This window comes from Dreissena polymorpha, chromosome 1, assembly GCF_020536995.1.
Source record: "Dreissena polymorpha isolate Duluth1 chromosome 1, UMN_Dpol_1.0, whole genome shotgun sequence".
In the NCBI taxonomy this organism is placed as follows: Eukaryota; Metazoa; Mollusca; class Bivalvia; order Myida; family Dreissenidae; genus Dreissena; species Dreissena polymorpha.
In genome coordinates this window covers 126,799,902-126,813,561 of record NC_068355.1, presented here as the reverse complement: position 1 = coordinate 126,813,561, position 13,660 = coordinate 126,799,902, and positions in this window count along the sequence as shown.

The window sequence follows — 13,660 nt, the reverse complement described above, 5'->3', positions numbered from 1 at the left end:
CCAGTAAACAACCCAATAAGTTTATATAAATAAATAATAATGGAAAATTAAGTCATTTGGTAGTTGTTAAATGTTATATTATGAAAACCAAAAATAAATTCCGAATACCAAATGACGTCCGAAATAGTGCTATTAGAGTTAACAAAAAAAGAAAACAAAACAAGTCATGGACGGGTAGGGTATCAGTAGCGGTAGTGCTGTGGTATGTTTCGTCTCTGTTCTTGGTGGTCTCTCTGCTTTTATTTACTTTGCGGTGTGATGACAGAAGCTACAAAAATATCTTTGTTTATAATCTGTTCAATATGGCGACCGAAAACACGATGATGACGCTACGAGATTATTGACACGATCTATGATAAGGAAGAAATCACGGTTTTTCATTTAATTACCTAAAGTGGGTCACCAGTGTTGATTTTTGGGACCGTGCGGACGTGAAAGAGATACCGGCAGGTGCGCGTTTGTATCAGAGCGTATTTTACCCGATTCGTTATTGAAGATCCAATGCGAGTATTATGGATTAGTTTTCAATCTGATATCTCTTTTTGCGCAAATGGATGTCTACTGGTAAAAGCGTCCTATTTTGGCTGAGAATGCGGTTTTTTATACTAATTCTTAGCGCTAATTGGATCTTTGTTGTGAACGGTCTAGTAGTTAGGGACCCTGGTTTTTAGAGGATAATAGACTATGGTTTTACGAGCTTACTCTATAAGGAATGTTGGAGAATACTATCAGATAATTTACACTTTTTGTTAGTTCTGGATCTATGCGCTGTGAGAAGGAGGTAACTTATGAAGTAGCCCAAGTCGATTTTAGGAAATCAGAGCAAAGGTCAATACACAAGTAACACACAACTATCCTATCTATTATGAAGATTAGCTATATAGGTCAGGGATTGGTAAGTATTGTTAGTGCTATCACTTAGCAAGACTTACTTCTTTCCGCGGCCCTTCTTTTTTCCAAGTCCACCCCACTATGACACACTTTCGAGATATTATAATATCAATGATTATTATCCGACTTAGGTTATCTTGTTTAATCACCCTCCACTAAACACTGTAGTTACTTATGATCCACTGATTTTATTTCTAATATTTCTGTAATTTAATTCCTAAGAAAGGCACTGTAAGAGAGTTATGCTAAGATATCCTGCTCGAATACAATTATTTCCTTTTCCTCTTAACTTATCCACTTGATCCACTCCTATTGCTGGCAAAGCACTTTCCCCGAAGTAGGACTTTAGAGATAGACCCTGATTAGACCTTAATTTACGATAGAATTTGCTAAGAAACTTGTCAAAAAACACGATTGAATGGTAAGAGATAAATTAATATAATCCAGTTTTCCGATTACGCGAAAAGCTCGTCCGTACGCCACAAGATTAACGATCCGATTAATCCGACCTGAAGGTCATTCTTCAAGGTCAAAGGTCAAATATATATGGCTTCAAAGGGGCGCAGTAGGGGTCAATTTGTGTTTCTGACAAACACATCTCTTGTTTGGCAATATCTATGCATATTACTTGTCCAAATTCAATAAATTTTCATCAAGCTGGATAAAAACTCATTTTGTTTTCAATCGACAAATCGGCCTTCTTGTATTAACTCTGGTCTGAGAAATTGTTTTTATGCAATCAGTTTGCAATCTGACTTTTTAGGAACATGATCCTCGTTTATCCATTAAGACAATCATGTTTTATAATCACTTTGCTAGGGCTATCCGTAAACATAGGGGGGTTTATAGGAGTGAGCTTGTCTGTCGGTCGGTCTGTCGGTCCGTATTAAGTGTCCACTCTCTAATTCAAGTGGTTTTCATTCGATCTTCACCAAACTTGCTCGGATGTTGTATCTTGATGATGTCTAGGTCAATTTCGAATATGGGTCATGCCGGTTCATAAACTGTGTCACGGAGTCACTAAGTGCGTTTTTAACATTGAGCATGGTGTCCGCTCTCTACTTCAAGTAGTTTTTATCCTAGTTTCACCAAACTTGTTCAGAAGTTGTATCTAGAATATGTCTAGGCCAAGTTCGAACACGGGTCGTGGCAGGTCAAACACTAGGTCACGGGGGGCACTTAGTGCATTTTAAACATTGAGCATGGTGTCTTCTCTCTAATTCAAGTAGTTTTCATCCTATCTTCACCACACTTGGTCAGAAAATGTATCTAGATGAGGGGTAGGTCAAGTTTCAACATGGGACATGCAGGGTCAAAAAACGAGGTCACAGTGTCACTTAGTGCGGTGTCCGCTGTTTTTTGTGAAGACAACATGCACAATATTCTGTGTCAATGCGGCATGTGGGATATTCGTCATGTATGTGACAAAGCTCTAGTACTTCTTTGTTTTGAAATGCGCGTAAGTTGTAATCATGTGAAATTGGCGCTCACGTGACCCAAAGCATGCATACCTCAAAGGTGAATAAAAACATTGGCTCTAAAATCAAAGTACGTAATTCCACCTGCAACTTTGAAACTTCATATGTAGATGCACCTTGATTAGTTCTACACGACACACCCTTTTTGGGTCACTAGGTCAAAGTCACTGTTGCCTCTTATATAAATTTTAACGTAAACCTTAACATTGGCTCTGAAATCAAAGTGCTTCCACCTATAACTTTTAAACGAGCTCAACAAATCTTCCAATGCGATAGAATTATGTAAGTTTTCTTTAAAGTCACCTATATGAAGACTTCAGAGACATATTTGAAGTTAAATATCTGTAGACTTTAAAAAGTATCCAAATTTGTTAAAGGAAAAGATGATCGTGTATATATTATTACAAAAAATTAAGACCACTCAAAGAAATTATATTTTCAAACTTTTACCAATTAATTAAGCTTAATTGTATTATTTTGCAAGCCAGTTCTAAAAATAAGTTACCCAAAAACAGAAAATAACAGCACTATACGGACAGACAGAAAATGTCCATGATGATTCCAATATAAGCATATTAATAAGTAATAAAAAACTGACAGTCACATGTTGCATCTTATACAAAAGTTAATAATCTTAACATTGATACCTTGTTGTCAGGATGACCACGCACAACACGGATTGTCATCCTTCTTTGTACTGCTGAAATATTTTTGTTACAGCTGTTGAGAATCATGCTGTATTATCTTAACAATTGTAGCCTTCTTGCTACCACTGTCACAAATTAAAGCACTAAGACCGTTAAATAGGAAAGGATTGTTTTGTTCAAATTCATGATAAGCCTGATTGAACTAGTTTTCTTCTGATCATATGGTTGGATTCTTTCAATTCAGAACACTCATGTTTATTCCAGTCATCTGTGAAATAGCCAACTGTAGTTCTATAATAATCTTCTGGTTGGCATCATCGACACTTACTGATCTTGAGGATATTACCTTCTCACGCTGACCAGTTTTAACTGTCGTGGAACAATGACACCTTGTGTATAATATACATAATACATGTATATATATATATATATATATATATATATATAACCATGCAGATATTAAAGTCAATTGTGTATGAAGTAGTAATAGGGATAGTTGTAACTGCAGAGGCAGAAGTAGTTGTAGAAATATATTAGTTATAGTCTGACTGACTGACTCACAGGTCTAACTGAAATCAAGCTTTCATTAACCATTACCACAAGGTTCTGTTAAGTTTAAATACAGTATTAATAAGGTTTATATTAATATTAAAACCAACTAAAACTATGCATAACTGGGGTGTATCCAGAAATTTTTCAGAGGGGGGGGGGGGGCTCAACTTGGGAGGGTGCCGGTACGAAAATTGTTTGAAATTGTACCTTCAAATGGTGCAATTTCCTGCTATCTAATCTGCATTTTGCATGATAAAAGTGCATGTAAAACAAACAAGAACTTTGGTTCAGACATCAAGTGTGACATACACACAGTCAGACAGACACACAGGGGTCAATCAAATGTCTCTCAAACCACTTAAGTAGTGGGAGACATAAGCTTAATGACCAGAACTTTTTTAACAGTGTAAGATCACCCTCTATCAATTCACCACAGGATATAGATGACCAGCGAAGCAATAGTAAACATGCAAGAGGTAGTGGCCGTGAAAAGAATAAGTTGTACCATTTTTATCCCGAACATTTTCTAAAAACTGTGTGACAAATTAATAGTGGACATATCAAATTCCTATCGTAAGTAGTTGGAGTTCCTAATTAATACATTCGAGTGTTGAAATAGATCAATCATCAGTAACCTCGTACCGAAAATTAAGTTCATTGGGACATCTTTTTTCCTTTTGTCTGAGAAAAGTATACTAATTTTGCAGAAATTTTCAATGGAGCGCAAATAGAACTATAAAAACTATCGGTTTTTGAATGCTTCAGCCCAAAAATATAGTTACTATGCAAATGTTTGGCTAAAATATAAACTTTGTTGTGTACTGCAAACAGAATGTGATGTGTACGGCATATAGCAAAATAAAATATTAAGTAATCAATTGTCACAGAAGGATAATTTTGAACAATTTTCAATATGAAAATCATCGGGTAACTTTCAACGTATTTGAAGTGTCTATGAGCCTAATGGAGATGCGTCATATGCGCACATACACCAATTTATTCAAAAAGCAGAGTTATCGGTCTGCTATCCCAAGTACAAATCTTAAATATCGTCGGCCTTGATAGAAAAGGACGAACCTCTCTTCTCATACTGCATAGGCGAGGTAAAATGGGTTAAACATTCAAATGAATAAACATTTAAGGGAATGTTTTCACTATACTATTTATTTGATTTTAATCAGTAATCAGACTAGTGTTAAAATTTCAATACGCTGCAACTATTTGCTGCACATGACAAACTATTCACTGTACACGACTTTTGCCATACATTACAGTTATTTTATTATGCCCCCCTTCAAAGAAGAGGGGGTATATTGCTTTGCTCATGTCGGTCTGTCGGTCGGTCTGTCTGTCGGTCCGTCCACAAGGTGGTTGTCAGACGATAACTCAAGAAAGCTTCATAGGTACATTGATCATGACTCGCAGATGACCCCTATTGATTTTGAAGTCACTAGGTCAAAGGTCAAGGTCACAGGTGATGGTCACAGTTACTGGAAATAGGCATTTTAAGGATTTAGCATGGTTCAAACAAGGGCAACAACTACCGTTTATGCATGTTCTTTTTGTTACAGCATTTGCCTCCCTTGTAATATATTAAAATTTTACCAAATGTAAGGCTAACTGCATTTTTGTAATGCATTGTATCAATAACCACTAGCACCACCACCAGCACCACCACCAGCACCACCACCAGCACCACCACCACCACCACCACCACCACCACCACCACCACCACCACCACCAAAACGTATTCACACAATGGCTGCTACTACAACTTATAGCCCATATAGGGGGGCATGCATGTTTTACAAACAGCCCTTGTTTTAATAGATTTCCAAGTACAATAATCAAAACAAGACTATAAATAGCGTTAAGATGGTATATATTGCCTATAAGAATAGGTTATCAACTATAGGAAATAAACTTCATACACGATGACAAACCATGTAATCATAAAAGAAAAGCTGTTTCTTCGAGAAGTACCAATTTCAAATCCGGTACCAAGCAGTCATAAATTGGTGTAAATAAGGCTTCATCAATACAAATTGCAATATAGATACACATTTGTACATATTAATCTTTCTGTAAGATGCCTTTAACACACTGGTTATCCAGGAGCAAGTAATTATTCGATATTTTAGATAAATGCTCACTTTTCTCCACTTGTTAGTTTGTTTACTTTTCGCTTCGCTTGTCATCTATTTCCGGTGGTTATGATAGACAGTGTAGATGGGGGTGGAACTCCTGTTTAACCTTGTTGGATATCCTACTAGTTCACCTTGTTGGATGGATGGATATTTATCAAACTTGGTTGTAATCACATTATGTATACTTTGTTGAATTTTGTGGTTCGAAAACTGTCAAATAAGGCAAAGTCATTAATAAACCTTTTTACAAATTATTAAAACTGTGTAAATGTTTGGGTACAGCTGGAAATCACAATGTTCAACAGAGCCCTGAAGGGTAGTAGGTGTGTTGGTTACACCTTTCCACCTAGCCTGCCATAAGTGCAACTGAGCAGGCAGGAACGGGAGATCATCATTGAACCATTCAAGTTCACTAGCACAGACAGGAGAGGAGCACATTTGTTCAGAGCTGCATCATCCTGCTAAGTTACGGGAGCGTTGTTTTTTCTTACACTTATAAACTGCTCACAACATATCCAAGAATCAATGTGAGCTTGGTACTCAGTACCCCTGTCTTTGGTTTGTTTCTTCACATCCTGCAGAAAATGACTATTGAAGACTTTAATGGCTTTCTTCCAGTTCTAAAAATGTTCACTTGCTAATTTTTAGCTCGGCTGTTTTCGGAGAAAACCCGAGGTATTGTCATAGCCAGCGTATCCGCCGTCCGGCGTCTGCCATCCGCGTAGTGCTAAAATACCTTAACATTAGCTCTACAATCAGAGTGCTTCCACTTACAAGGGTGAATCTTCATATGTAACTGCACCTTGATGGGTTCTACATACCAAATCCAACTTTGGATCACTAGGTTAAAGGTCAAGGTCACTGTGAACTTTAATATAAAACTTTAACATTGGCTCTAAAATCAAAGTGCTTCCACCTTCAACTTTGAAACTTCATATGCAGATGCACCTTGATGAGTTCTACACGCCACACCCATTTTTGGGTCTCTAGGTCAGAGGTCAAGGTAACTGTGACCTCTTATATAAAACTTTACCATAAGCTCTAAAATCAAAGTGCTTCCACCTACAACTTTGAAACTTCGTATGTAGATGCACCTTGATGAGTGCTACACACCACACCCATGTTTAGGTCACTAGGTCAAAGTTGCAGTTATAATGAAATGAAAGCATTCTATATCTACAGATGCAAAGTCTCTCAGATGAGTTCTTCTGGACACTTACCTTTCTTCCTTTTCTTCTGACAAGCTGAGCGTTGGCATCCACTATGCAGTGCTTATGTCCACGTTTCTTGTTCCCTGAAAATGTGGTGACACAATATAAGCAATCTGGGCCATCCTCTTCTACACTATACACAAGTCCTGGATACTTCTGGAGCCAGAATGACTGGAATGTGCAATTTGTTTTGCCAAATTGGGTCTTCACATGTTTTTATGAGGAGAATGTCACGTTCATCGTCAGTAAGTTGACCATGTCGTAAAAAAAAGTGTTTTAATTTTTAGCGAGGCTGTTTTCGGAGAAAACCCGAGCTATTGTCATAGTAAGCTCGTCGTCCGCCGTAGGCGTCGTGCTAAAACCTTAACATAACTTTTTTTATATTAAAGATAGCACCTTGATATTTGGCATGCATGTGTATCTGGTGGAGCTGCACATTTTGAGTGGTAAAATTTCAAGGTGAACATCATTCTTCTAGGTCTATGGTGCAAAAAACAAAGTAAAGGGAAGTAATAAGCTTTAAATGGACATAGTTATCTGACCTGCCCACGTATATATTTTTGTTAAATAAATCTAAGCGGCGCAGTTGGCGGCAATGTGTTTCTGACGAACACATTGTGGTAAAAGGTCAAGGTCATCCTTAACGGTCTACGGTAAAAAAAACAGATTTAAGGGAAGTAATAAGCTTTTAAAAGGGAGAAATTTATTCAATATTGAACATAGCCACTTTATATATTTGGCATGCATGTGAATCTCATGGAGCTGCACATTTTGAGTGGTGAATCTACAGTCACGGTAGTGGCTTTTAATTATTTGCTTCTAAAAATAGAGATTTGTTACAAACAATAATTTTCAAGGGAATTAATTTATATAATTATAAATCTCGTATTATATATTTCCTTACCAAGAATTGAAGTTCTTTTCACAGTTACTGTACAGATTTATTATTTTGATTATTTATAACCCAAATGATTGATTTGTCAAAGTTTTTCTTTAAATTTAAATATATAATATAAAATGATGTTCATTACATACCTGTGGACTTATGTTCATAGATACATGTACATGATCAACTCTGGCTATGACCTCTTTTAAACCACACGCCTTGGTTGTCATTGATGTCTGACATGGTCATAATTGACTGAGATTGGTTGGATTGGACAAAATTCAAGGGAAGTAATGACCTTTAAAGGGAGATGATTTCTATACCTACCAAATGATAAATAGAAATTTTATTTCAATGCGACGCAGTAGAGGGGGGGGGGGCATTGTGTTTCTGACAAACACATCTTTTGTTGGGTCACTAGGTCAAAGGTCACTGTGACCTCTAAAAAAAAAATCTGACAAGCTTTCGCAGCCGAGAGTTGCAACCGTTATGTCGTGCCCTTGTCTTTTGATCATTTACTTCAAGACATCATTTTTCAGAAGGTGGACTAGGAACTTCTAATGGAAAGGAGATAATTAAAGGCAGTTACTCAGACTGCGGACTAACACAGTCAGAAAGATGTGCTGTTTAATGTTAGATGAACATGTACTTGCATTGCAATATCAAATAGAAAATGAAATAATCTTGAAAATTGTTAAATTACTCTGTCAGCAGATATAAAGCATTTATTACTGTACTGTTATATCTTATGAATAGGTTCAGTAGCCTGCTTTAACTTTTTTTAAATTACCATGTTAAAATGATAAAAAAGTAAATAATAAAGTCATTTATTGCATAGAAACATTGTTTTATTTCACATTAAACATTGCAACTGGTAACAGGGTTGTAATTGAACATTCAAACAGGTAAAACTGGTATTAAGAAACATCAATAAATACCAAAGAACTACTTACCTAGAAATAATAATTGCATTTTTGAGCTAGGGAAGTAAAATTCATGTCAGAACAGTCCACTGCAATAATATCACAATCAATAAATACACATGTTAGACAATATAATTTGATGATGATATCGACAGATATAATTTAACAGTGAAATAGATAGTTGATATGTAAATTTGTTATACATTATAAGTATATGCTCAAGCATTGAGATCATTGTTTTAAGTTCTTTCTGCAATGTCCACGCAGAATAATAATAGATCACCTAATAATTTGAAACAATATTACTTTCTCTTTTGCTTTAAACAAGAATTCATTCTTAAATGTTGGTAAGTATAATACATATATACATTTAAGCAGCATTTTATCAGCCTAAGTACATTAAGCAGCATTTTATCAGCCTAAGTAAGGAAGTACTTCACTTCACAAGCTTTGGCTTGTGATATTAGTAAGAGCGCCACAATAAATATAACCAAAATGTCATTGGCGTGTTATACCAGAGTGATTGGTAATGTTTGTTGTACATTCTGAAGTTCTTGATCATTCCTATGGCCCGTTCTACATGTATTCTGGCTCTGGACAGTTGTTGCACAGTTTCAACTCCTTTGTGCGAAAACTGTTTCTTTCCTTATGCAAGGGTGGAATAGCATGTTTGGAACCACAAATCGCCAGCTCTTCTTCTATCAAAAAGCCTCTGTCTGCAAGGACAAGAACACCAGGTTCCAACAGCTCATAGAAACCCTCTTTTCTGTGATTTCCTCGTCCAACACTCTTTCTACCCAATATAGTGACAGAAAACTAATGGCACCATATGGCGTAATGCCAACTAAGAATATCAGAGTATTATGGTGTTTAAACATGTAGTAGGATCATGTCTTTATACATGTAGTAGGATCATGTCTTGGCTCAAGCATTTAGGTTAGAAGGTCTTTGAATGAACACCAGGCTACAGTAAATAATCACAAGACACTAGTTTTACTTTTTTCGAAATGATTTTGGCATGTTCTTCAAAATTTTCTCCTTGGAAGGCTATTTGATCAGGAACCGAACACTTTGTGCTAGAACTGGTATACACAGAGATTTTTTTTTTTGATACCTGTATCAGATAAATGTTAAATCTGTACCCAAGGTCACTGATAAGCATAGACGGTGTTTTATAAATACAAGAAGTAGCTGGTCTCCAGCAGATAACCGTCCAATTGCTTGTAGAATACACTAACCAAGCTCAAAACCCATAGAAACGCACCCATTGATGGCAATCTTGTGTATGCTCTTATCTGACTGCTCTTCAAGTTTGTGTATTTGAACTCGTTGTCCCTTATTTCCTGTTTAAGCCTGGTATTTTCATCTAACAGATGTTGGTACTCCTGGTGTAGTCTGCTGTCATCCTGTTGCAATTCTTCAAAGCTCTGTAGAAGAGGATTTGGCTCTGTGTTCATTCCTGAAAACAACAAATATGGCAAAAATGTATGATTTCAGTTATTGCTTTTAGTTGATACTATAATAATTGAGCACGTATGTTAAAACATGGACATTTATAGGTGAGTATACCAACTACATTAAGTTGTTACACTGCTAACACACTTCAGTTTGTAAAGACTACAAGACTGTTCATTAGACATGCCAAATATTTGTCTGACAATTAAGATATATGCCAAAATTTGTGATAAATGGCAATACATATGGCTTTTAATTACATGATAGTGATAGACTGAAGAGACTTGGATACCTTTTTCGTTGACATTTGGCAAGTCACTGCCCAAGTCAAGTAGAGCATAAGCTGCCTCATCTCTGGCTGTCTCTTGGGTGGATTCATTCACCAACTCCTCAGTAAGTAGGGACCGCCTTGAGCAACATCTCCTCTGCATGTACTCAAATCTTCGTAAGGGTTGTGGTGTTGTCTTTCTTGCGGATGTGAAATAGAACTGCGATGGGACATAATCTGGATGATCAGGTAATGGGGATGGCCTGCCTGAAAACAACAACAGAAAACATTTAAAATATGCATTTTTAGTGATAAAAATACACAAATACTAAATACAAATTCTTAGTTCAAAAGCACATTTATATTGCACTTTGCAGTCTGTTCTGTCCGAGTGTCTACCCTGTCACCACACTGACACAACAGCTAGTGTTATGCTTTAAAAACACATCATACAATATGTTTCTGTATATGATACATAATACTAATTTACAATTAATTACCTCATACAAAGTGCAAACTGCAGATACGATCGTGAACTCCGGGCATCCATAATTTCTTGTTGTCTGTCAGTTGGGTTCGCTTCATCGAAATAAGCCATTGCTGCAGTCTTTTTGGCTCTTTTGCAAACCTAAGAAGGACACATCTGTTCCTTTCTCAAACCTATCTGCACACCCTGGTGCACTACAACTAACCGACATGGCTGTGTTTGTTACTTATGCTAATGTTTAAGCTCTATTTCTTATACACAATGGTGTCTTTTTGTCAACAAGTGGGCGCAGTCTTTAAATAGCATGTGTGTGTGACGTCGCGCGTTATCTCGTCTATTTTTTAACAATATCTTAACAAGAACGAGTTTCTGATGCTGAAATTTGAAAATTCTTTGCTAATGCTTGCAATGATTTTACTGAACAAAACTCGTGTCATGTTTTTTCACAATATAAAGGCTTTATCATAAGATGAAACACGTTTGGCAGCATATATCAGCAAGAAAATAGTCCTGCAGATGGATCGTAATAGTAATCATCTAATAGTGTTTTCGTCATTCCAATTTATAATTTTCTAAGTATATAAAAATGGAATCAATTTAAATTATAACATACATCAAATGTTGTTGACTGGTGTGACGAGCGAACATCTGGAACCTCTGACATCTCTGCGTCGACGTCGCTGTTCAGTACGGAATCCAGATAGTGCCATCTATAATCTTGCCATTCTTTCATCAAGGGCGACACTAGACACACGAAGCGATACAGGCAGTCGCGACGACGCACGATATTTTGCGGGACAGTCGCGGCGACGCACAATATTTTGCGCCTTGTGTAGGTAGCCCAAAAGGCGATATCTGATTCACACTTGCACATTTACATATCGATCATTAAGTAAAAAATGATGTACCATATTGTAGAATTTAAAAACTGGCTTAAAGATGAAATGACGGTGTATTGGCCACCATACAAAACTTCACTACTTATAAACAATCCAGCAAGGAAAATGGAACCACCCTAATTTGAGACCTGGTCGCTCGAAAAAATAACTCAAATGCTGTACAGCAATGTTAAGAAGATTTGATTATATATTATAATCCATACTAATCATTATGGATAAAACTTAAAATCCATCTTGTGTAGTGTTTTTGCAGATATAAATATATATGTATTATTGTTTGTATTCAGACTGAAAATCTTTGAAATAATAAAAAAATTGTAAAAAAATCTACTGTACTAGCTGGTTCACTCTTAAGGCATTATTGTGGTAGTAAGAACTCGAAAAAGTATACTTGTTTCCGGATGATTACTCAAGAATGCTTAGGCCTAGGATCATAAAACTTAATAGGTACATTGATCATGACTGGCAGATGACCCATATTGATATTCAGGTCACTAGGTCAAAGGTCAAGGTCACAGTGACTCAAAATAGTAAGATGGTTTCCGGATGATAACTCAAGAATGCTTACACCTAGGATCATGAAACTTCATAGGTACATTGATCATGACTGGCAGATGACCCCTATGTATTTTCAGGTCACTAGGTCAAAGGTCAAGGTCACAGTGACTCGAAACAGTAAAATGGTTTCCTAATGATAACTCAAGAATAATTAGGCCTAGGATCATGAAACTTCATAGGTACATTGATCATGACTGGCAGATGACCCCTATTAATTTTCAGGTCACTAGTTCAAAGGTCAAGGTCACAGTGACAAAAAACGTATTCACATAAGGGCTGCCACTACAACTGACAGCCCATATGGGGGGCATGCATGTTTTACAAACAGCCCTTGTTGCAATTTGAGTTTAATTAGGATTAGCTCTTGGATATTAAAAATAGATGCATTCATTGCTTGTTAGAATTGGAATTGAAGATAGCTGATAGAATGTGTGTTGTAAAACATTTTAATTTTTATGTTAACTTATTCAAAGAGCATACAAATAATATGTCTGGTTAATGTAAACATTTTAATGTTTATGTTAACTTATTCAAAGGGCATACAAATAATATGTCTGGTCAATTAATCCTTTTAAAACACCAGAACAAATGGAGATTCAACTATATTCTGCTATTAAAAAACCTTCACTGAACTTGAGGGGGCAGGCATTTTTTTACCAGGTTTTCCGAAGGAAAAAACTGGTTATTTGATTGGCGAATGCGGGCAGGCTGGCTGGCGGGCGGGCGGACGGGCTGGCGGGCGGAACAAGCTTGTCCGGGCCATAACTATGTCGTTCATTGTCATATTTTAAAATCATTTGGCACATTTGTTCACCATCATTGGACGGTGTGTCGCGCGAAATAATTACGTCGATATCTCCAAGGTCAAGGTCACACTTTGAGTTCAAAGGTCAAAATTGGCAATAAATGAGCTTGTCTGGGCCATAACTATGTCATTCATTGTGAGATTTTACAATTATTTGGCACATTTGTTCACCATCATGGGACGGTGTGTCGCACGAAAGAATCACATCATTATCTCCAATGTCAAGGTCACCACAACTTAAAATAGATTTATTTTGAAACAAACTTACAAAGGGGGTTAATTTTGTTTGTTCATTTCAAAAGTTCAGTTTGAGTTGTCTCCCTTAATCATATTTTTTTTCACAATGAAAACCTGGTTTTGTGACAATTTTGTCCCTTGTTTAATTATAAAATGTACCTTAGTAGTTTTTCACAGAACAGTGCACTCTATGGTTTCTGCATGCTTCCTCATAAA